A 24,642-nucleotide genomic window follows, 5' to 3' on the forward strand; every position below is an offset into this window, starting at 1 on the left:
ACCTGATGGAAATTACCTTCTGATGAAGTGTTGCCAGACAGAAGAAAAGATCTGAGGATTAGCACTGCAGCTGGAGGATCGGTGAAAAAGTGATATGAAAAGAGAGGGCAAAGGAAGGGAGAGAGGAGGCTGTGCAGTCACTTGAAATTTATAGACATCTATTAAGTGGTATGACATAGAGAAGAGAAGCTTGAATGAGTTGGATGATCCAAAAAAAACATGTCAACCAGTCAAATGGAGGAAGAGGTCACTAGTGGAGGAGGAGCAGAGCAGAAGAACATTTAAATCACTGAAAATCATGGGCAAAGAACAGACAGAAATAATCTTGTTTTGTGGAAAGAAAAGGAGTTACCTCTCTAGAAAAGGGGGGAATGCAGATAGCCAAGGAACGCAGCAGGGGAGATAACAGTGTGATATAGGAGACTGTGAATTACAGAAATATGAACGTGTTGGTTGGAAGGACCTCTGAAAATCACCTCATCCACCTGCCTGATGTAAGGAGGACTTTTCAACACCTGATCAGGTCAGCAATGGCTTTGTCTAGCTGAGTCCTGAAAACCTCTGAGGATGGAGTCAGTCTCTCTGTCCTGGTGCTGCTCTTAGTGAAGGTGTTTTTCCTAATACCCAGTTGCATCTTATTACATTGGACATTTCTGCTATTGCCCCTTGCAAAACTATTTGCAATTATCAAGAGAATTTTCTGTCATCTCTGTATTTGCCCTTCAAACAGTTGCAGGGTACTATTAGGTCACACCATATTTTCTTCTTTACCAAGACAAAGAGATTTCTCCCCACGGATGTGAGGAGCTACACCTCTGGCTCCTTTCCATCTTCTAACCATTTTGCTGGATTATCTGGTTTCTCAAGATCCCTTCTGAGCCAGGGAGTGGGTGAAGCAGATCACTATATTCCCAGTATGGCCTCACTAGAAACAACTAAAGGAGAATGACAACTTGCCTTTATCTTCTAGCTTCTCACCTGCTAATGTAGACCAGCATGCTGTTTTTTTTATTTGTGGTGAGAACATACTGTTGTCTCTTCTGTGGAGGTAGCTTGGCATTCCTCTGTCACCTTCAGGTGGCATCTTACAGAGTGATCTAGAATCTGGAAGGAAAGAGCTGAAGATTAATACTGACACTAGGGATAGGCAGGTCAACATGAGCAAAGTTTCCTTTTTAGCACACAAGAGTCACAAGAGTGGGCCTGGAAAAAAAACAAGCTGTACCCCAAGAGGAAAGAGGTAAGATGCTAGGACGAAGAGCCTCTTCATCGTCTTTCAGAACAAATAACACTAGTAGACTCTTTCTTACATTTCCAAAGGATTACAAAGGCAAGATAAAATTGCAAACTCAGATTATGTTATAACCACAGGCTAATTTAGATTGGAAGTGACCTCTGGAGGTGCTCTGGTCGATACTTGGCTCAAAGCAGGGACAACTTTGAAGTCAGATCTAACTTGGAAGTTAGATCAGGTTTCTTAGAGCCTTGTACAGTCAAGCCAATGTGGAGATTCCACAACTTTCATGGGCAGCCTATTTCGGTGTTTGGCCACTCTCCCAGTGAAAGCATTTTTTCTAAGATTCAATCAAAATTTCTGTTGTTGCTACTTAGGACCATTGCCTCTTACTTTTTCACTGGGTGCCAAGAATAAAGTGTCCCTGTCATCTTATAATAGGAAAAGAGCCCCGATTAGACTTCCCTTGTACAGGCTGAACAAACATGGCTCCATTTCCTTGTGGAGCGTAATGCATTCCAGCCTCCTGGTCATCTTAGTGGCCCTCCATTGGGCTTGTTCCAATATGCCCATGTCCTTATTCTACTGGGAAGCCCCAAACTGAACACAGTACATCAGGTGTGGTCTCATAAGTCCAAAATAAAGGAGAAAAACCACTTCATTTGACTTGCTGGCTACATTTTTCCCAATACATCACAAGATGTGGTTAGCTGTCATCACCACAAGGACAGAGGGAAATCTCTCGTATCCTTTGAAAGGCAGTGGTGTTAGAGCAACGAACGTCAGATGGATTCTAAAAGCTGTTTTTAGAGGAAAGTTATGAGGGCTCAGTCACAGTCATTGAGAAGTTTTTATGAGGAGGGGAATCTCTGTAAATGGGCTCCACTTAACTGCTGGAGTGCTGTTCTGCCCAGCTAAGAGGAGTATTAAAAGAAAAGCTTTAAACTATTCTCATATTTACAGCACTGTTTAAAATGTAGTGTAGCTGTACATAAATTACTTCGCATCTGGGAAACAGCCTGGCTGCAGCAGTATGGAGCACAAGATAGGTTTGCTTATGCAGGTCAACCTGATGTTTAGAAATTGCTTGCACAGCAGGATAAGAATGACATGGAGATTCATGTTAATATCCACACTTGGCAAAAGCACTGGGAGAGAAGAAAATTAGTAAAATAAAATTGATGTAGTGGTTAGAAGAACTAAAATTAAATCATGTCTTCATCCAATATCCTCCCATTGTATTTTCGGTAGATTTAAAAAATTTAATACTTTATTGCAATACTGTAATTGCATGTGGCATTACAGAATAAAACACAGATTGAGTTTAAACAAATGAATGTCTCAGAAAATGAGTTCTTCATTACCATATCTCCTAGTCCTTCTCTGCACTCCCTTCGGATTTGAGGCATTTTAGTGCTGCTGTGGGATGGCAGAGATGCTCAGTATCTCTGCAGTGCCTTTCCAATGTGTTCTGGGTTCTCTTTGCCTATTGGTTCATGTGTGATCAGTACGTGCAGAAACTCCTTTCCATCCACAAGTACAAAAACCAAAAGTTCTCTGCTGTTAGTCTTTAAGCACAGCACCTTGCATTTTAAGCGATTACACTTCATTCAAAGGGTATTTTTCCACTGCTTAAAATTATACATCTATGTAATATTCCAGTCCTTGTTTGCATTGTTGATGTTTCCCTAATATGTGACATCAATACATTTCATGCTGCTTGTGTCATAACCATTAAAGAAAAATAATAACTAATGTCGATCAGAACTACAGGCACTGATGGATTCTAGCCTAGTACTGGTGTTTTACCTACCTTACTGGCCACTATGACATACATATAAAAGAAGGGTAAAAAAGAAGGGTAAAAAAACATGAGGAAAAAATAACTGTTCAGCTAAGGGACAGTGCTGGCAGAATAACAAATACCTGTGAAGTGACCATAATTAAATTTAAGTTGAAAATTTAGAGTCAAGATTATCACTGTTGGAAGAGTGTTATTTTGGAACTGCATCTTTGCAGAACTAATGGAGAAGGGGAAAAAACTTCTTTTAAAAAGTTTCTCTGCTGTTCAGGTAGTAGAATTCTGGATCTGGTGCAATGGAAACAGCACTTGAAACTAAAGCTTATTCACATTTCCACACCTGTTTTAGAAACATAAACATAAATATATAAATATAAATATAAATATTATACTATCTCCTTGAAACTGGCTAGTTTTTATGTTAAAACAATAAGAAAAGATAAAAGCAAGATTTCCTGTTTAGTTTTAGTCCTGAAAGTGGGTAGGTAAGGTGGGCTTACAGCCATCCTTGTTTTCTCTGTAAAGGGGGTGAGTTGTCACTTTCCAAAGACAATTGTACGTGGGGAAAAACTAATCAGATTATCAATCATTTTTTCAGACAGAGTAAACCATTTTGGGTGAACTGATCAAAGGTATCCAGGCTGGGGCCAACTTTTCCTGGAAGTAGTTAGTATGACACTTTTTTAAAAGGCATACAATTAAATTGCTACAAAAGGAAAGTACTGGATCACAGTTGAAACTATTAATATATAGTTATATTATTATCTTTTCTCACTTTGCAGGTGTAGTTGTGTCATTGTTTTTTAAACAGTGCTCTGGAAAAACTGAATCATTCTTCATTTTTAATAAAACTCCAACAGCGAACCTTCAGGGTTTATCATCTCCATATAAATCTTACATGTCACACACCCTTTGGAACCTCATGACAGATAATCTGGTTTATTGTGCTGTAAAATATGCAAATATTACAGTGATCGTAGTTCTTATAAAAGCTTGGAAGGTAAATTTTTCAGTTTTGCACATAAGGAAGAAATTCATTGCCTTTGGTAGGATTGGTGAGCCAATATTTAGAGCCTCTTTGCATTAGTGTGAGAAATAGAGAATAGCTCAATAGTGACAGCCCTGGTGATTTACAAGATTGTATGCGGCATCCTCTTTTCTAGGAACTAGTCGAAATAATAACTATGAGGCAGATTCTTTGTTCAAAAATCAAAATCTGCTTGGCTTTCCAGAAATTTTACTCCAAATAACCCTGCATGTCTTGCTCGCATAGGTATGCCCTTGACATCTCTTGCTTTCTTTTGGGTTTCCACTCCTCTCATATGTTTGCATTGGTAATCAGTCTCCCAGCACCCTGGGGACCTTCTCCATCTCTCTCATCTTCCTGAATTGCAACCTATTTAGTTAGTTACTTAGTTACCACTCCCCAAAGGGGCCCTTGCTTGCTCCTTCCAGTCAGTCTGTTGAAAAGCTAGTTTCTATTGCACTTTTGATTTTGCTTGTCTATAAATTAGAGAGGGTATTTCAGCACCCAAAGTACTAAAATTCTGCATTAAAAAAAAAAAAAAAAAAAAAAAGAAAAAATACAAAGAAAAATGGCTTGTGGCCTATTGTTTATTGTTTTCATATTTGCATTGGAGTAACTGTTAGCCCAGGCTTAAGTGCTGGAGGAGAATGAGGATAGAGCACCCATCGATTCTCCATTTCTGTGAGTCCTATCCAACTAACTTTTTGAGTTGCATGGTAAACATATCTGCTCTACAGCTGCTGAGCTTTTTTCATCGGCTTTAACAATAAGTGGGGACTGGACAAGCTTAAGAAGGATAGGTCCACTGTGATTTTAAATACAGTAGCCCTAAAGAAGACTCTGATGCAGGATCTACCTGGAAATATGGAGAATGTTCCTGGGAAAGTTTGCTCTACACTTTATCTGTTCCTGGTGGTGTCTTCCTAGCTAACCATTTTGACCTCCTGTCATGGGGCTAAATGTTTTTTTGATCTGCCTGATTATGGCAATTCCAGTACTTATACAGGAGCAAGAGGATGGATTGTACCTGGAAGATAATGCCAGAAGCACTCAAAGTAGAAATTGAGTGAATTAACCTTTGAAATAGCTTATGAGGAAATGTTATTATTCTTCATCCCCAGTGGTTTTGAGGCCCAGTTCAGTAAAATATATAAGTTTTTAATGGATATCTAATGACATGTGAGGAGGTGTTTCTAATTAGTTGTCTTAAGTCCTGTGTTTCATGGTGGGATGTCTTTCTAGATATGTAATCTACATCAAAAACTTATTGAGATTACTCTAAAAATTAGTGAGTGAAACTTGTTGGCTAGTGCTCTCCAGGACATTAGATTAGGTAATCCTAATAGTACATTTGCATTTGTACTCTTATGGATACATAGGAAATATGAACAAATTATTGGCAAATAGTAAATTGCCATGTTGAATTCTCTGTGTGCATTCTCTTACCTCAAGTAAAAATGAAGTAGCCTGTCCTTCTTTAAGGGAGAGGAAAAATACCTATGATTGTATTGCATTTGCAGGGGAGGAAGAATGTGCATGTGGATGGTTACCTCACAGGAGCTGACCCATAGTATTTCATTACCTCATGGTACCTTCTTGGCATGTCAAAGCCTTATGACTTGAAACTTATACTTTGTTACATTTTACTCATTAGTTCTCTGCATTGAACAGACCATATGTTAATTTCTTGAAGTCACTGAGAGAGCCGAACATAAAATGTTGACCTCTTGAGAGTTTGACTGCTGGAAGATTTATGAATGTTTATAATTATTTAGTTTATCATAGAAGTTGCAGAAAAACTGACCTATATGTACTCTGACAGGGCATAATTTCTGTAAAGTGCATACCCATCAATGCTGATGTGCATTTAGTTCTGTATTTAGCCACATTGTACTTTCGTCCAGTATTTCTTTTTGCCTGAACATTTTTTAGTTTCTATCAACAAGCTGCAGATGTGATGCACAATATTAGTCATGGCCATAGTAAGTCCAGACTTCGAAACATTTTGAAATAAAACTTCATGCTGCTGAGTATAAATACTTGTAATAAAAGCTTCCGGGCAGAAGATACCATAGTGACGCTATCATGCCTAAGCAGTAATTATTTTATAGCTGATCAAAGTACCACTTATATCTAAGAAGTTCCTGATGAAACAGGAAGTTGACCTACCCTCACCCCCCATATCCTACCATATTGTTAAGTTAGTATTGCCATAATAACCCTCTTGGCAAACAATTTCATATTTATATTACTTTATGCTTACATCAACTACAGGAATGAAAGCAATTAATTAAGGGTACCTTTATTAATCAATGTCAGTGTTTTGGTTTTATTTCTTCCTTTATATACCATGCCACCACTTGAAAGTAAAAATCGCAACTAGACTTCCATTTATGCAGGACAAATGACCGACCACTTAATGGTCAAGTATGTAATATTGAATAGCAAACTTTTGTCTTTTACTATAGTTCATGTTTCTAACAAAATAATCAATAAAATAATCAAGAGAGAAGAAAAAAAATCTACAAACCAAGCTGGAAGCTGAAAAGATACCTCAACATAAGAAAACTTATGACAAACACAAAAGTATTTGTATAGATGGATCAGCAACTGGTAGGTCAAAACAAAACAAAACAAAACAAAAACCACAAAACAAAACAAAAAACAAACAGCAAACAAATAAACAAAACAACAACAACAAACAAAAAACCTGCCCAACAGCCTTGACACAAGGACTCATTGACCTGATGTTATTTCAAGGCCACTCTCAATAATCTTTGAAAGGTCATGACAATTGGGAGAGCTTCCTGAGGACTGGAGGAAAATAAAGGTCACTCTTGTCTTCAAGAACAACAAGCTGGAGGATCCAGGGAGCTACAGGTAAGTCAGCCTCACTTCAATCCCTGGGAAGGTGGTGAAGCAGATAATCCTGGAAAGCATTTCCAAACACATGAAGGACAAGAAAGTTATTGGGAGTAGTCAGCAGGGATTTGCGTAGGAGAAGTCACTCTTAACTGATGTGAGAGCCTTCCGTGATAAGATAACTGGCTTGTAGGATGAGGGGAGCAGTGGATGTTGTTTGTCTCAACTTTAGTAAGGCCCTTGACATCGTCTCCCATAATCAGTAGACAAGCTGAGGAAGTATGGGCTAGATAAGTGGAACGGTGAGGTGGATTGAAAACTAGCTGAACTGCTGGTCCCAGAATGGTTGTGGTCTGTGGAACAAAGTCCATCTCAAGGCCAATCATTAGTGTGTGGTGTACCCCAAGGTTCATTTCTGGGACTAGTACTGTTCATTAATGTTCTTCATTAATGACATGTATGATTGAACAGAGCGCATGTTCAGCAAGTTGGCAGATGATACAAAACTGAAGGGAGTGGTTGATTCACCAGGGGGAACTTGACAGGCTGGAGAACTGAAACAACTGGAACCTTACAAAATGCAAAGGGAAATGCAAAGTCCTGTCCCTGGGGATTAATAACCCCATGCACTAGAACATGCTGGGGGCCGACTGCCTGAAAAGGACCGGGGGATGCTGGTGGACAAATTGACCATGAGCCAGCAAAGCGCTCCAGCAGCAAAGAAGACCAACAGCATCCTGAGGTGCATTAAGAAGAACATTGTCAGCAGGTCAAGAGGGCTGATCATTTCCTTCTACTGAGCACCAGTGAGAACACATCTGGAGTGCTGTGTCCAGTCCAAGGTCCCCAGTACAGAGAGACATGGACAGGAGTGAGTGCAGTGGAAGGCTACAAAGATGATTGGAGCATCCAACATAGGAGAAGCTGAGAGAGCTGGGACTGTTTAGCCTGGAGGAAAGAAGGTTCAGGAGGATCATATCAATGTATATAAATACCCGATGAGGGGGGGTAAAGAATATGAAGCCAGAGCCTTCTCAGTGGTGCCTAGTGAAAGGACAAGAGGCAATGGGACAAGGTGAAATACAGGAAACTCCACTTGAATATAAGAATATCTTTTTTTACTGTGAGGATAGTTGAATCTTGGAAGAGGTTTTCCAGAGTGGTTGTCTTTCAAGATATTTGGAAGCCAACTGGACACAGTCCTGAATAACCTGTTCTAGTTGCCCCTGCTTTGAGTGTGGAAGTTGGATGAATTGGGTTTTCCTCCCACCTCAACTATTCTGAGAATCTGTGACTCAGCAACAACATGCCGTTTCTGAAGAACATCTCCACCAGTGAATGAATGCAATAGGCACAGTTTTCATAATACTAAAACTGATATCCTAAATGGAGAAATAAACCAAAACACTTAAAGCAAAAGTCTAATGAATACTAGCGTAGATGAAAGCATAAAAAGTGCTTGAGAGAAATAGTCTGGAATACCATATACACTTTAAAAGAACTCTGAGGCCGTGCTGGAAATACCAAATAACTTGTAGGCCTAATCACAGTTTAAACGGGTTAATTGTAGTCTTCTACTAAAAGATTCTGACATGTTGAGTACTTACAAGGACCACCATGTATCCTGTTTCACGAAATGTAACTTATTTTTGTTGGTTTTGTATGCCTGTTCAGAAGGTCAGTGCAAGAGAAGAAACTGTAGAGAATGAATAACTGTAAATTAAAGAAAAAATCCTAAGGAAATAAATAGCTGACATGTGAAGCCCACAATAAACACAAATAGGGAACATACAAAATGGAGAATGTGAGCTTTTAGTATTTAATTCAGTGTTTGTTGAAAATTTCATGTAATTGTAAATATTAAGTGAAAATATGTTAAAACATGAGGTAATATCTTCACACTGAGTTAATGTTTGGCCTGTTGAGTAGACAATTCTTAAATGCTCTTCAGTCTAAGGATCTTGACAGAAACAGTTGAGGACTCTTATTTTGTAAAAGAAATATAAACTGGAAATTAATCAAATGTAATTGCTGTTGGCATATTTGATGCAATTACAGTGGAAAACATGATTTATAGCCATGAAATATATGGTTTGATTAAAAATAAAATATAAAGCATAGAGAGGGACCACAAATAAGCTACATGCATTAATATGGAAACATTCATATAGTATCTTCATAATAGGGAGCAATTAAATAGTTTGGACATCCATAAATCCATGGGCCCGGATGGGATGCATCCACAGGTGCTGAGGGAGCTGGCTGAAGTCGTTGCTGGACCGCTCTCCATCATCTTTGCCAAGTCTAGGGAAACGGGAGAGGTGCCCGAGGATTGGAGGAAAGCAAATGTCACTCCAGTCTTCAGAAAGGGCAAGAAGGAGGACCCGGGTAATTATAGACCTGTCAGCCTCACCTCCATCCCTGGGAAAGTAATGGAACAGCTTATCCTTGGTGCCATCTCAAGGCATATCAAGGATAAGAGGGTTATTAGGGGCAGTCAGCATGGCTTTACCAAGGGTAAGTCGTGCTTGACCAACCTCATAGCCTTTTATGAGAATGTAACAAGGTGGATAGATGATGGCAGAGTGGTGGATGTGGTCTGCCTTGACTTCAGTAAAGCCTTTGACACAGTCTCCCACAGCATCCTCACAGCTAAGTTGAGGAGGTGTGGTCTAGACAATAGAGTAGTGAGGTGGGTTGCAAACTGGCTTAAGGAGAGAAGCCAGAGAGTGGTAGTCAATGGTGCGGAGTCTAGTTGGAGGCCAGTATCTAGTGGAGTGCCTCAGGGGTCAGTACTGGGGCCAATATTATTCAATATATTCATTAACGATTTGGACGAGGGAATAGAGTGTACTATCAGCAAGTTTGCTGATGACACTAAGCTGGGAGGAGTGGCTGACATGCCAGAAGGCTGTGCTGCCATCCAGCGAGACCTGGACAGGCTGGAGAGTTGGGCGGGGAATGACCTAATGAAATTTAACAAGGGAAAGTGTAGAGTCCTGCATCTGGGCAGGAACAACCCCAGGTTCTAGTATAGGTTGGGAAATTACATATTAGAGAGCAGTGTAGGGGAAAGGGACCTGGGGGTCCTGGTGGACAACAGGATGACCATGAGCCAGCACTGTGCCCTTGTGGCCAGGAAGGCCAATGGCATGCTGGGGTGTATTACAAGGGGGGTGGCTAGTAGATTGAGAGAGGTCCTCCTTCCCCTCTACTCCACCCTGGAGAGACCACATCTGGAATATTGTGTCCAGTTCTGGGCTCCTCAGTTCAAGAAGGACAGGGAACTGCTGGAGAGGGTCCAGCGTAGGGCAACGAAGATGATTAAGGGAGTGGACCACCTCCCTTATGAAGAAAGGCTGAGGGAGCTGGGTCTCTTTAGTTTGGAGAACAGGAGACTGAGGGGTAACCTTATTAATGTTTATAAATATATAAAGGGTGAGTGCCATGAGGGTGGAACCAGGCTCTTCTCGGTGGCAAACAATGATAGGACAAGGGGTAATGGGATCAAGCTGGAACACAAGAGGTTCCACTTAAATTTCAGAAAAAACTTCTTCTCAGTGAGGGTGCCAGAGCACTGGAACAGGCTGCCCAGGGGGGTTGTGTCTCCTTCTCTGGAGACATTCAAAACCCGCCTGGACATGTTCCTGTGCGACATCACCTAGGCATTCCTGCAGGGGGATTGGACTAGATGATCTTTCGATGTCCCTTCCAATCCCAAACATACTGTGATACTGTGATACTGTGTTATTCATATAAAAGTAAAAATCTGTAGCAGTGGAGAGTCCAAATATAGTTCCTTTTAATTGTGGAGGGATAAATATTACCTCTAAAGCTGTGGGAAAACAGAATCTTGTTTAAAAGGGAAAGCACATTTGTTGAATGCATGAAAAGAGAAATTAATGTTAGTCCATTTTACTATGGACTTAAAGATTAATGATCCTAGCACAAACACAAGAAGCATTTCAAGCAAATTGAGAACCAAACATTAAGCATGGACCCAGGGAGAACTTCACAAGACTTTGCACTGTGTTCCTCATATGGCCGCCCAGCAGTTAGCCGCTACAACAGAATTTCTGGACACCTTGATTTGATGGAGCCAGAAGAGTATTGTAATACAAACTGCCCTGCATCCTAGAAAATGAAGCTGTCATTTTCTTTTTGTATGTGCAAAGACACTTAGGGAGTCAAAACTGCCACTGTTTTTAGACATCAGCGGAGGGAGGCAGATTTCCTCTATTTGCATATTAAGTGCATTTACTTCCAGAAACTGTGGGAATTCTTTACATTGTTCAGGAGAGAAAAGCTGTGAAGTATATATTTCAGCTGTATAAAGAAACACGTAAGGGTCTTTTTCACATACTCTGTGAACCTGAAGTGCATGAGACATAGACTTGATGATGGAAATAGTGAGTAAAAGTGGGTTGAATATAGACAGTGGACTAAAATAATGCCAGTAAATGCTGTATGCAATCTAATATGCCATAAATGTGCATATCCAACATCTGAAACTGGCCAAACTAAGTAAAAGGCAAATCAGAAGTGTGGCCTGAGGCAAGCTGCTTTTTTTCATCTGCATTAGGAATGACCCATTAAAGGAGAATGTAGACAGAGAGCTAAAGCAACCAAGCAACCTAAAACTTTGCCTTATTTACCTATGTTTAAATTATGTCTCATTACAACAGTTTTAAAAAAAATAATAATTCTTGATTTTGTTACGAGTCTTGTCAAATATTTTTTTTCCTAAATAGAGGAGGAGAACGGTGTCAAGGATGAAAATGAACATTAAATATACATTCCTGTAATGAAGGAAGCAATACAGGGCAAAGAAGAAAGGGCAAAGTAGTTCAGAAGATCATCTCACATTCAGACTTTGTGTAACACGTGTGACTATTTTCAAAAGACTGGAATTCTATAAGAGCTGAGTTCTGTCCTCTGAGGTTACATGAAGTTAAACATCTTTGTAGATTGTGGGGTGGACAAAATATTATTTCCCCTGTACAGGAAGTTTGTAGTAAATACACACACAGATGGGAATCCACAACTACTTGATTTATAACCACCATTCCAGCTTGTACAAATGAATACTTAATTACTTGTTTATATATTTTGCATATCAGCACTCAATAATATTTTATGTTCTTCCAAGCCAAATACCCATGTAGAATGTAAATAAGGAGGGGGGGTTGTCTTTCAGATAGATAAGATATATGTCATATGGACATCTAAATCCCATCATGTTGTAAAGAAATGTTGAAGGAAATCAAAAGATGCTCTTTTTTCTTCTGATTTGTTCTTTTCAATTTCTTTCATTGCAGCTTTGTTAATGTTTAGTCAAAACCTTCCCGTATGGCATCTTTGGTACTTCCCTACACATACATTTCAGTACATGTTGTCAGCTTTGTTCCAAATTTTGATTCCTTTCCCATTTGTTGTTCGAAACAATCAACATCAAACTGAAACATGAAAGAGGTTGTAGAAAAGGTTATTTTCCCTACATGAAGAACCACTGCAGTGTCTTACATTTTCTATATGAATGCAATTGTTGTTTGTCTCTTAGTCACACACTGCATCCTGCGTTTGGACTTTGGCAGGTAAAGTTATGCTACCTGAGCTGGCTAATGCTTTCTCCAATACCAAGCTGCACTGTAATATTTGTTATCGCCCACTAGACACTTCCCCTCCCCCACATGCTACTTAAATCCTTTTAAAGATCAGTTTTCTGGAGTCCATCTGGCATTTTCAGACCCCTATTACAACCAGGCTTTGCCATTTCAGTACTGGGGTGCGCTGAGGCCTGTGAGGAGCCACACTCTGTTACATACACACAGCACAGAAATGCTTTGTATTTCTTCTCCCCTGCATGTTATCTATAATCTAATATCAAACATGTTAAGGCTAAAATAGGACTTCCAACAACTACTTATATTTATACACTTAAAGCTTTCTCAATCCTAGCTTCATTGGCTAAAGAAGTTTATAAATAACATACCCCAGGGAAAGTTCTCTAATGCTTCATTTAAGAAACATTGGTAACTGTGATCTGTGGAAATTAACTGAGATAAATGGTTGCTTTTTTAATACAGTTTCTTTATATCCAATTTAGGCATCAAAGACTGGAACTCTGGTTATATATCTGAAGCATTTGAAGATGAAATATGAAACAACGCTTATATAAGAGGTTGAGTTTATATCATTTTAAGCCTGATCTATCCAGACTAATGCCTTAAACCCCAAGTTTTTAGTATGCGAGGATGGGAAAGCCAGTGCTGTTTGTCCCTTAATCTTACTCAGTTCCCCCTTGTATAAACAGCCGAACATTCCCTGATCTGGATCTTCTGACTCTCACACAATCCTCCTAAGCATCACTCCTCGGGCTGCTTGAGCGCAAGTCTTCCCCCACTGCCTTGATTTCCCTGCTTCATTTTGTATAACCTACTCAAATGCCCACTGACATCAGAATGGCTCTCATGTGCCGTTTCAAGCACATAGCATTGAACCCCTTCTCATGTTCTGGATGAGGGCCCTGAGCTACTGGTTAAAAGTGGACAGTTTCTGCTCTGACAGTTTGATAAACCTAGTAATTTATTTTGATATTGAACTGAAAAATCGGTTCTCAGACAATCCTACTAGAACTCAAAATGGAACCACAGTCATTAGCACTGACTTTAATGAAGGACAGGAGTTCGACCATAGTATCTGTAGCATCCAAAGAAAGGTAAAGTGTTAGATTTAGCGAATCTTATCTTGGAAACCACCTTTGTAAATCTGATTGTATTTTTCATATAGAGTTTGAAATTCATCAACAGCAACTTCTCTGGTCCAGGGAATACAGAATTCAGGATAATTTGTTCATCATCAATTTACAAGTTTTCAATGAGATCTAGGGCAAACTAAGTAGTTGAGCCTATTCCTCAGTTCTCTATTAATGAAAAATAATAGTGTTTGAGGGCAGTTGGTTTCAGCAATGCTGAAGTATTCTTATTCTGTGGTGAGTATCTAGATAGAACAGTCTCCTTTTCCTAAGTAGTTGCAAAATCCGGAACTTTGCAGTTGCTTTTTTTTGTATGAAACAGAAATTAGGGACAAGTCAGTTATTTAACAAATGTTATTTGTGCATTAAAAGACTAGGCAGAAGTTCCTTTTCTTTAAATAGAAGTAGGAACAAAGAGCAGAAGGGTAATTTCATTAGACATTTCTGTCTTGCAACTGTCACTCAGATAACGTTGAATTTTCCACAGTTTCTTTCTCTGTTCTTGAAAGATGAGTGATGCCATGCCAAATTCAGAAACATCTATCATGATCGGAAATGTTTGTGTTTCACCATCTTTTTGTTCATGATTGCTTCCTCCTCAGGTGAGCCACACGAATCAGATCTGGTAATCACCGCCTTGAACATTTCAGGGTAAAACCAGCTGGGTCACCTTAAATCCTAGCTGATGATAGTCCATGGCATCCAGGTGACTTTGCACTGAGCACAATGAGGAGTGCACACAAACTGTTTCAGTAAATCAGCTGTAGTTTCTAGTTGAAGGGACATTAAAATATCTGGGGATGGAGGAAAAGGAGTAGATGCTGCAGTTATTTCTACAATTGTTTTTTTCACAACTGGGAAACTCATAGCCAAAGGCTGTGTACTGCTCATTTAGAAAAAGCAAGTGAGGCTGAGCATCCATCTTCCCTTCTGTGTTTCCCTTCTCTTCACTGTGCTTTCTGCTGAGGTTGTGTAATATAAGGGAACTTCAAGGCTTCAGATGCCATTCAGAAAGAAAAATATAATTTCCTGGTTATAGCTAATTACTGTTTGGCAAAATAGTCTCCAAAGGGTTATCCTGCTTGTTTACACATCTTTAACCTTCAGTGTACCTTAAATTCTTCTATAATAGCTTTAATTTCAAATGGATTGTACCAATTAGCATTCCAGCTTTTTAGTTCAGAATAGTTATTTTCATATAAAATTTTTAATAACTATGCCAATATATTGCACTTTGTAGTTAGTACTGAAAAGCTAATTGTACAATACACAGCATCTATTTTGCCGTGTAAGTTATCCTGTAGAATCATATAACTGACGTTTTTCGCATTTCATCCCATTTTCAGTGCTTTCTTGCAGCATTCGACAGTGGAACTGAGGAACTTTCTGAAAGCAGATCAATTGCTTCCTTGGCCTTTTTCACCTTAATTTCTTACCTTCAGGAAACAAAATCTAATGAAATCAAAATGATCTGAAACAAAAATCAAAAGTGACTGGGTTTACAGGCCCATTTTCCCACATTACTTCAGATGTTATCTGTTATGTTCATACCACAAATAATCAGGAGGAAAACACTTGGAGGGTCACATAGGTCAATAAACATCTGGCTTATGAAGTGTTGCCCTGCTGCCTGTATTATGTTGATAAAATGACTTTAGTCAGGACAAAGAAATATAAAGTACAAAATATAAGTGGTAAATTTTCCCATCTTGACATATGGTAGATCTGCATGTGTAATTTATATCAGCATAAATTTCAGTTTATCGAAATGAAATTCTATCAAAAAATCTGAACAAAAAAGAAACACGGTGTACATGTTTCGGTCGTGTATCTCTACCTCCATGTGGGTATAGAGTCCTCTGTGCATTGAGACAAGATCATTCAAGAGCACTTTATACTTCTTCAAGCAAAACATAGGAAAACACTGTTTTTTCATGCTACAGAAACAATTTTAAACTGCTCTAAATGCAGATCAGCAGTGGAACCCTGCAGCTATGTGTTTTCTCATAGTCATGCTCATCCCCCAAATTCTTCATGTTTATCTCTCAAGCTTTTGCAAATATTTGAAATTCCTGGAGAAATCCATCTTCACCTGCACCCACTAGTAGATGCACTAAAAGAATATTTAATGAGAAAGTACTGTGTTGTCTATGTTATCGGGAATGGCATGCTTAGCTTCCTTTAATTCATGTGGCAGATAACTGCCTTTGTGATAAGTCAGTTTTCTTATTTTTACAGTTGTTCTTTTCATGGCTTTTATGTTCTCTTGTGATGTAAACAAATATTTTGCTTGAATATAAACTGGGCTGCTTGTTGGATTTTTGAAACTTTCTGCATTAAAAAATAAAATTGCTTTGGGCGAGATTTTTTTCTTTTTTTTTTTTTTTTTCAAGGAAAATTCCTGTTGACTTCAAATAAGGGCTTCAGGGGTTAGCTCTCCAAGAAAAAGATTTCTGACACTTTCCTTGGCTAGGGGCATTCATCACATATTTGAATCGAGTGCCACCTAGAATGGATACAGGAGAATAGGTGCTGGTTTATGAATGTCAGTTATTGTGCCACCAAAGTCAAATAGAGCTGTCTAATGTGTTTAGGTGACAACGTTTTGTCCATAGGGGAGAAAACAAAAATTAGTAGATGAGATACAAACTAAAACAAAAGTCCTGCCTTAACTGAAGTCATTTTGTTGGTCACAAAATTATCACAAGGCATCTGCCATAGACGTCTAATTCCAGTGTTTTGCTCCAGTATTATTTTTGTACATCACATGCGTTGGATCATTTTTCAAACAATTTTAATGGTCCATCCGAAATGAATATTTCTAGACACTTGGTACTTACACCATAGGTAAAAAATATCCTCAGCAAGGCATTATGGTCTGTGATCATCCCATGTATCCTCACAAACAGAAAAAAAACCCCACTGATGTTTTAGTGTAGGTCTTGGACAATTAAGCAGTAGATATTTACCATGAGAGGCAACAATATCCTCAAGAAGTCATCATCTGGTGTTTGTTATATAGGTTGGCTTCCAGTGTAGTCAGTTGCTGTCTGTTCTGAACGCTTCTCATCCTACATTCCAAATAAGTCTCCTCATTCGTACTTAACTGGCCACCTTCTCAGTTTTCACGCAGTCAGACACGGTCATAAAACTGTCCTAAACACCTCTTTCACATCCTTCAACTATTCCAAACAGGTGTGGTGATATATCAGAATTTCATCACTGTTGGCCATGGTGGATTTGCTCTGTACGTCCTACAGTACTTTTTTTTTGTAATCATTCCTTGGAATACCACAGGTGTGTGTTGTGTGCCAGGAGCCAGCAATGACCCTTATCTGTGGTGGAGAAAGGCCAAAACAGCCTTCTGCTTTCAACTGCTTTGAACTATCAGAACCACAGGGAGTCAGGCATGTGCCTGTCTTTTTGCTCCACATGAAACAGTGGCACGCAATGTTAGCAAGCTTGGTGTTTTTAAGCTGCCCTTCCAGATGCATGCATGGCTATGTGTGTTGGTTGAATCAGCTGAATTAATTTTTCAAAATGGTTCTCAGAGCCATTATTTGCACTCTGCAAGTCGCTGGTCTTGGTAATGACTTCCATGTGGTACGTGTGGTCAACTTGTCATCTTCATTGTCCCCTGCTCTTACATTAATGCTCACAGGGAGAAATGCTCAACTTTTTTTTTTTTTTCTTTCAATTCATGTATGTTAAAAGATGTGATCAGGCTTGAAAAGAAGGAAGCTTTGAGTTTTGAGTGGAGGGACAGCCATATTCTGTGGCCTCTTATATTCCCATCATTTTCCCCGTCATTGCAGCCATGTTTGCATGTCATTGCAGATTTAGCAAACCATATGAGTCTCAAAGGTGATTCTGCACACTGTGCCGACTGTCCACAACACATGTATCAACAACACATATATCAACAACCCCATCAGGGCTGGCTAACTGATAAGCCAGCATTTCTGGAAACAGCTGGAACTAATTTAAGTCTCATTCCTGATCCCTGTGTTAATAAAGACCTACTCCTGCCTTAGTGCTGTCAAAAGTTCAATAAGGCCAAGTGCAAGGTCCGAACATGGGTTAGGGCAATCCCACAAACAAATACAGGCTGGGCGGATAATTGATTGAGAGCAGCCCTGAGGAGAAGGTCTTGGAGGTGTTGGTTGATAAGAAGCTCGACATGACCTGGCAATGTGCACTTGTGGCCCACAAGGGGTAATGGCTTTAAACTGAAAGAGCATAGATTTAGATTAGATATGAGGACAAAATTCTTCACCATGAGAGTGGTGAGACACTCTAACAGGTTTCCCAGAGTGGCTGTGGATGCCCCATCCCTGGGAGTGTTCAAGACCAGGTTGGATGGGGCTTTGAGCCATCTGGTCTAGAGGAAGGTGCCCCTGCCCATGGAAAGGGGGCTTGGAACTAAATGATCTTTTTGGTCCCTTCCCACTCAAGCTATTCTATGAAAAAAGGTTTTTTTGTGAAGAATGGATGGCATGTGCAGAATTACTGTAGGACATATGAAGACAAATTATCATCTTGACTGATGTTATTACACATTATGAACTTCAGACTAGTTTTTTACAGTTGCTATGAAGACCAGAAGACTTTGGAATTATTTATCTTAGATCTTACAAAATATGTTATTACACATTATGAACTTACACATTATGTTATTACACATTATGAACTTCAGACTAGTTTTTTACAGTTGCTATGAAGACCAGAAGACTTTGGAATTATTTATCTTAGATCTTGCAAAATATGTGGATTTTGTGCTCTATAAATTTAAAATTAAAACATTAAAATATATACAACTATTACAATTTAGATTCAAATCTGCCTTCAGGCACTTAAATAAATGCCTTTTTTTTTTCAGATAATTAAGCACCTGCAGCTTCCATCAAGTTCAATAGAAGACATGGAGCAAGGAACAGGCATCAACTTCAAGACAGGCGATATAAAGAAAATTTTAACCATTTTTGTATCAACCTATGGCATATGCAGAAAGAAGATGTAGAAAATGTACTAGTAACACGGATTCTGCTTATTAATGGGCTCACTTTTCATCTGTCCACTAGTTGGCAGGCATAGCAACGCAACCAGCTATCCTGTGAATGCATCCCTGGCTGCTGCTGAATCTCTGCTAAGACGTCCTAGCAACTGTGTGCCAGCACTGCACCGTGCAAATGCATAGGCATTAACAGGATCAGTCAAACCTCCAGGGGAGTTCTCCTGTGGCTGGTGCATAAAGCATTTCACTGGAAGACAATTAAACACCTGGCAAACTGGATACCAAGGTTAAGTGTGAAGGTATTTGCAGAGCTGCTCTAAAAAACAAACAAACAAATAAACAAACAAAAACCCTCAAACATGTAGAATTCATATTCTTGAATGTGTAGCACAGAGATTTTTCCCCTTCCCTTTAAGATCCCATTCCTCAGGATTGTGCAAGTGCCTGCAGCTGATGCTCAGAATATTCCTACTGTTCTGATGCATTAAATGGGTCACTTCAAATTTAGGGACCATAGGATTTAATGTTTCAGATCAGGATCACAGTATATTCCTGTTTTGATGGTGGCCAGTCCAAAATGTCAGCAGGGATTGAGCTAGCTGTACTGTAGAAGTATACACTATTTTTTTTTTTTCCCCCCAGATACTATGTTTTCAGAAAAATGCCATTGCATATCAGCAATTTCAGTTGGCTTAAAAGACAAAGTGGATTTTTTTAGTTTTTCATTTAGCTTTCTGCTTTTGCATCCCCGATATAACAACTTTGTAACATTTATTTTGGAGCAAACTTGTTGTTCAGTCAGCAAACCAAAAAATGAGTCACACAGTTCCCTTTAACTACATGTACATGCAGATTCACAATTTCATTTTCTGTCTTGTGTGTGTTACCTGATATATTAACATGCTTTCCTAGTCTTCTCCTACTCTTTTGCTTTTCTGTAGCTGCTGGAGAGACTTTTGTTGGAGCTTTTTTTGTGCTGAAGCAAACCCTGTCAACAGAGTGCAAAAGCATGTTTAATGGCCTCTAGCTGGCTGCAGATGCCCACATTTCTGAATGGTGCTCAACATCAGAAAACCGAACGTACTATTAATTAAAGCTTTCTTTTCAAATGATGCCAAAATAGAATATTTTCTAGAAAGACTCCACTTTCGCTCCAACATGAAGTAGGATGAAAGACATTTACTCTGTGATTTCATTTGCATTCTCTGAAGTGACTCTGTGAAATGTCCTTTGGTAATAAAGAAAGTACTTGTTGCTGAAAACCTAAAACAAAGTATTGCTTGTCAGACTCTATACAGTGTATTTACAAATGTGAGTCTCGCATGCGAAAAATTAGTGATGGTGTAAAATAGGACATGTAAGGTCACACACTTACTGGTTAGAAGATCCTAAAAGGGGAAATTTTTCCAACCACATTAAATCATTCACACTAAATACCTATCTTAAGGTTATTATACAATAACATGCAAGGATTTATATTGGGCATATGAAAGAGGTGTAGACAGTACTGAATAGAGCTAAAGTGACTGATTTTTTTTTTTTCAGAGTTAAGAAAACAGCGTATTTTGAGTTTTACAATGTAGCACTGCATTTTACAGTACTTCATTTTGTGCTCCTACATCCCTGTAATGCTTCATGAAGATTCTTTTTAAATTTTGCTTTCCTTTTATACTTACATATATACATATATATGTGAAAAAAAAAAAAGAAAAAGAGTGTTTAAATAAATTGTAAATGATTGGTGAAATTCATAAGCATTGCTTATTGTCAGAGTGAGTAAGTACACACTTAGTTATAAAAGTGACAACTAAGCTGTGTGGACCGTGTGCTTGCCCCAGTTTGTTAAATTGGGAAGCAAGCTGGTAAGTGCCTTTCCCCCCACTTCCAGTCCATGTACCATGCTTTTCTTTCCACAAACACAAAACTGAAAGGAGGATAGGAAATCTGGTCTCAGCCTACACAGAGTTAGAATGTGACTACAGCATGAGCTTGCACCGGACGGTTGGGGAGACCAGACAGTATACGTGCAGCGCTGGGGACTTCAGCAGCAGTTCAGGGCAAGAAGAAACACACTGTTGTGCTCCACTTGGAAAGTGCCTTCCAATTCCTGTGCAGCTGGGCAAAAGGGTAAACACCTCTGTGCAAAAAAACCCAAAACAAAACAAAAAAAACATACGCTGGCTGGCATTCTGGCAAAGCTTTCACCAGCCTTAATCTCTATCTGCCTGCTTTCGCCTGCCTGCATGAGGAGAATACTTAATGAGTCAGTGGGATCTGTGTCACCTCGTTGTGTGTTGTGAAGAGAGCTGAGTAACATACGGATACCTCATACCCCTCTGTCCTCATTAAGTTACTATTTATTAGTACTTTCACGGTACTAAGGGAATACTTTTCTGCCCAGCATTCTGCCATACATCTTATTTTAAACTATCAAGGTGTGTTGTTCTTGCTCAAGGACTTCTGTAAGCTGTAGGAGAATTCTGCTGCTAAACTTAAAAATCCTTAAGAATCCCATGTATTTCTGTGAGTAGTCAAATTAACAAAGCTTGATTTGTGAAGAGTTGTGCACCTGCATCTTCAGGGATTTAACAGACTCTAGGCTTTTTCCATGGTAGATTAATTAATAATGGAGGTCTCCTATTTCTACCGTAGATTTTTAATGCTTAAAAAGTTAATATCCATCCTTTGCCTCACTGGAAAAATATTGTGCTCTTGACTGGGCAAGTCCCTGAGCAAGCTTAGAAGGCCCATTTTGAGAAAGGAGCTTGACCAGGTAGTCTCTAGGGGTCTTTTCCAACCCAAATTACTCCGTAAGTCTACATGAACAATGGATTCTCATTTACACATTCCCATATATTTTTGGCAGCACTGCTATGCCACACCTATATGTCATTGAATTGGGTTGAAATTGAAAAAGGAAATCAGAGGTTATAAGACATAATCACATAACTCTTATCTCTTTCCGAAGCTAGACTGCACATAAAAGGAAAGAAAAGCACTTTTGACTGAATAAGAGGTTCAAAAATTGCTGAGGTACAAAATGTTGTAACTTACAGATGTATCTTTTAAAAATGTATTACTTAATACCAGGCTTTGAATTAGATTTGGTTTCTATACAGATTTTTAATTACTAGGTTAATTAATCTAGCATCTATATTAATACACTAGTCTATATTTATTCTTAGAGTGACCAAAAAAATTCTCAAACAAATTCTGCAACATTGAAGTAAATTGCTGAGTTAATATCAAACTACACGAGGGTAGAATTTATCCCACTGATTTAAAGAAGTTTTTTCTGAATGTTATTGTACTTTACTATTTCTATACAGATTTATAAGAAAATTATATCTTGAGAAATAAACTTTATCTATGCAGTGGAGAGAGCTGTACCTAAGAAGTCAGAAGAGGAACCATAACAGTATGGCAGTTTTTTCACGCAGTCAAATAATTATTTGTGTTACTTTGTAAACACCACAACTATATTCTGTTACTTTCTAGTCTTTTATCATTTCATTCATGAGATACAGGATACACAAGATCAGAGAAGACTCTGGGGCACACAAAAGCTTATTCATTTGAAGAACATCACTGGTGTCATGAACCACAGGAGTGAAGAATGAGGAAACTTGGAACATAAAATGTGCACAGAACAAAAAGGTCTCAGGTGGAACACTGTGCTATCTGTTCATAAACGTAAAAACTCTACAAAATTGCATGAGAGTTTAGGTCTTCTAAATTAGTGAGATGGGAGATGTTGCAGCAAGTGAGAACACACATATTTAATCTAAGTCTAGAAATTAATTTAGTTGTAAAACAACCCTTCTCTGGGAAAGATCTCAGTTCTTTCTAGAATAGAAACAGCAGAACAAACCAGTCTCTTCTGGCATGCTGAAGGTTGCACTGGTGTAATCTGATGGATATTCAACATTGTATCCATGCTAAATAAAGCAGGAACAAACCAAAAACTGTATTTTGGGAAAAGAAGCATTACACCCTTTTCTTTACCATTGTCTCAATCCTTGCAAATGAAACACTAAGAATAAAGTGTTTCTTCATCAGCTCCCTAAGATCCCTTTCCATGCTGTTCTAAACATTCTGGATTTGTGATTCTGCTGAGACTTGCTGAAATGTCTATGTCTCCAGATGAATTACATGAAATCATTCATTGTTTTACAACTTTATACATACTTCAGAGAAAAGCAAAGATTTTGGAAAAGCTTTTCAACTAGTGTAAGCTGGTTTGCATCCTTTAATTTCTGAATTTACACCCAGTAGAATTGTACATGGGTTTAGTGCTATAAAATAGTCCCATTGGAAACAGCGGGGTTACTATATAACATAGCATTGTGGTACACTGTGAAGGTGTCAGTATCTGGTTTAAGTATCCAAAGTTGTAGTATTATCTATAGTTATAACTAAGTACACGTCTTCTTGGCCTGAAGCATGGACCTAACTTGTCTCTGTTTACTGCAGCTCCCTATGAATAGAAGTAGATTTGCTTTCTTTTGTAGAAACTCAGCTTTGGGGAAACTTGGTACACTTGGTGCTTGCGATTGCTCTGCCTTGAGCTGTTAATAGCACCCAATAAGATACTTTTCTCCCTGTCAGCAGTTGCAAGATGGCTGGTAAGGATGCAGAGAAACCGTCATTTGGCTAGTTAAGCACCTTTAATATTGCTTTTGCTCCACTTCTGGCACAATGTTTCTGAACTGATGGCCGGGGTCCAAACCCTTCTCAGACTTCTAACTCATATGAAGTATACTGCAAACAGAAATATTTATATAGTGTTTTCCAGAGTTGCTTGCGTTAACTCAGATAACCATAAGAGGAGACTATTGTTGCTCATTTTCAGTGTTTCTATGACCATTGCTAGATGACAGCCCTCCCCCTATTTTGGCAGTCTGCATAATTTTCATGCTCCGATTCCAGCCTCGTATACATAATATGTAATAATCTGCCTCCAGTAAAACACGCAATATTTGTCCAGCATTTATGGTGGTAGGTAGATGTTGAGTATTATATCTGGCTCTGCCTCTGTGTTTGGGAAAATCAAATCACTGCTGTACAGCAGGATGTATTAAGCTCTTAAATACATCTAAATTTCTGGAGTGTCTTCTGATTACCACAAACTAGGGAGGAAGGATAGGAAAGTACTCAGCCACAGTTAACTAAGCTGGCTGCGAAAAACTATAATTTTTTAAATAAGAGAGATTCATTGGCATGAGACTATGGCTGAAGGACATGCCCTTTAAAAGGATTCCTTGCTACACCAAAATTGCTAGGAAACTTGCTCCTTGGTCACTGTGCAACACACCACCACAATGTTCTTCAGCTCCACGTACAGCTGGTTAGAAGGTCGCTGGCTGGCTGCCTATAACAGATGAAGTCCCAAGAGGGTAGCAAGAGGCTATTGAGGGAGTCTCACACCCAAAGCATAAGTCTTCCTATTTCCAAAGGCCAAATGGTAGCTTTGTGTTGAATAACTTTAAAGATTCCACCTATACAGAAGAGGAATACAACCTTGTCTTCTGTCTCTAGGCCGAGAAGGAATTTTACAGCTCTGTGAAAATCCCTGTTGTAGCTAAGCTGCCTGTCTGCAACTGATTTGGGTGGTTAGAAAAAAACATAGGTAACTCCTTTTGTATGGTACAGGCTACCCTAAGTCTTCTGTAAAGAGTAAATAATAACATTTCTATTTCTTTGCAGCAAGTTTAAAATAGATAGGAGCAAATAAAAATAGTACTTTGGGTTCAGCATAATGCCTAGTAGACACATGATGACTAAGGCACTCTATGATGACACAAACCATTATGGTAATTCTGTTTTCTTCTTTACTTCAGGATTCACTCATAGATATGATGGTTCACCAAAAAATATGATGGGTGATAAAAGAAATGTGTTGTCTGCCAGCTTCAGGATAAATTCGCTATCTAATAAACACACTGTAAGA

At 38.9% G+C, this 24,642-nt stretch overlaps 1 long non-coding RNA gene across 1 annotated transcript in view; it reads left to right on the plus strand.

Moving 5' to 3' along the window:
• Window positions 1-20,443, plus strand: part of LOC110360783 (uncharacterized) — a 40,260-nt gene extending 19,817 nt beyond the window's left edge. The window contains exons 1-2 of the long non-coding RNA XR_002416897.2: window positions 1-13,105; window positions 18,558-20,443. The exon at window positions 1-13,105 is cut by the window's left edge and continues 19,817 nt beyond it. This is a non-coding gene — a long non-coding RNA (uncharacterized LOC110360783). The remainder of the gene's footprint in view (window positions 13,106-18,557) is intronic.
• The last annotated feature ends 4,199 nt before the right edge of the window (window positions 20,444-24,642 follow it).

Source organism: Columba livia, chromosome 2 (genome assembly GCF_036013475.1).
Source record: "Columba livia isolate bColLiv1 breed racing homer chromosome 2, bColLiv1.pat.W.v2, whole genome shotgun sequence".
Lineage (NCBI taxonomy): Eukaryota > Metazoa > Chordata > Aves > Columbiformes > Columbidae > Columba > Columba livia.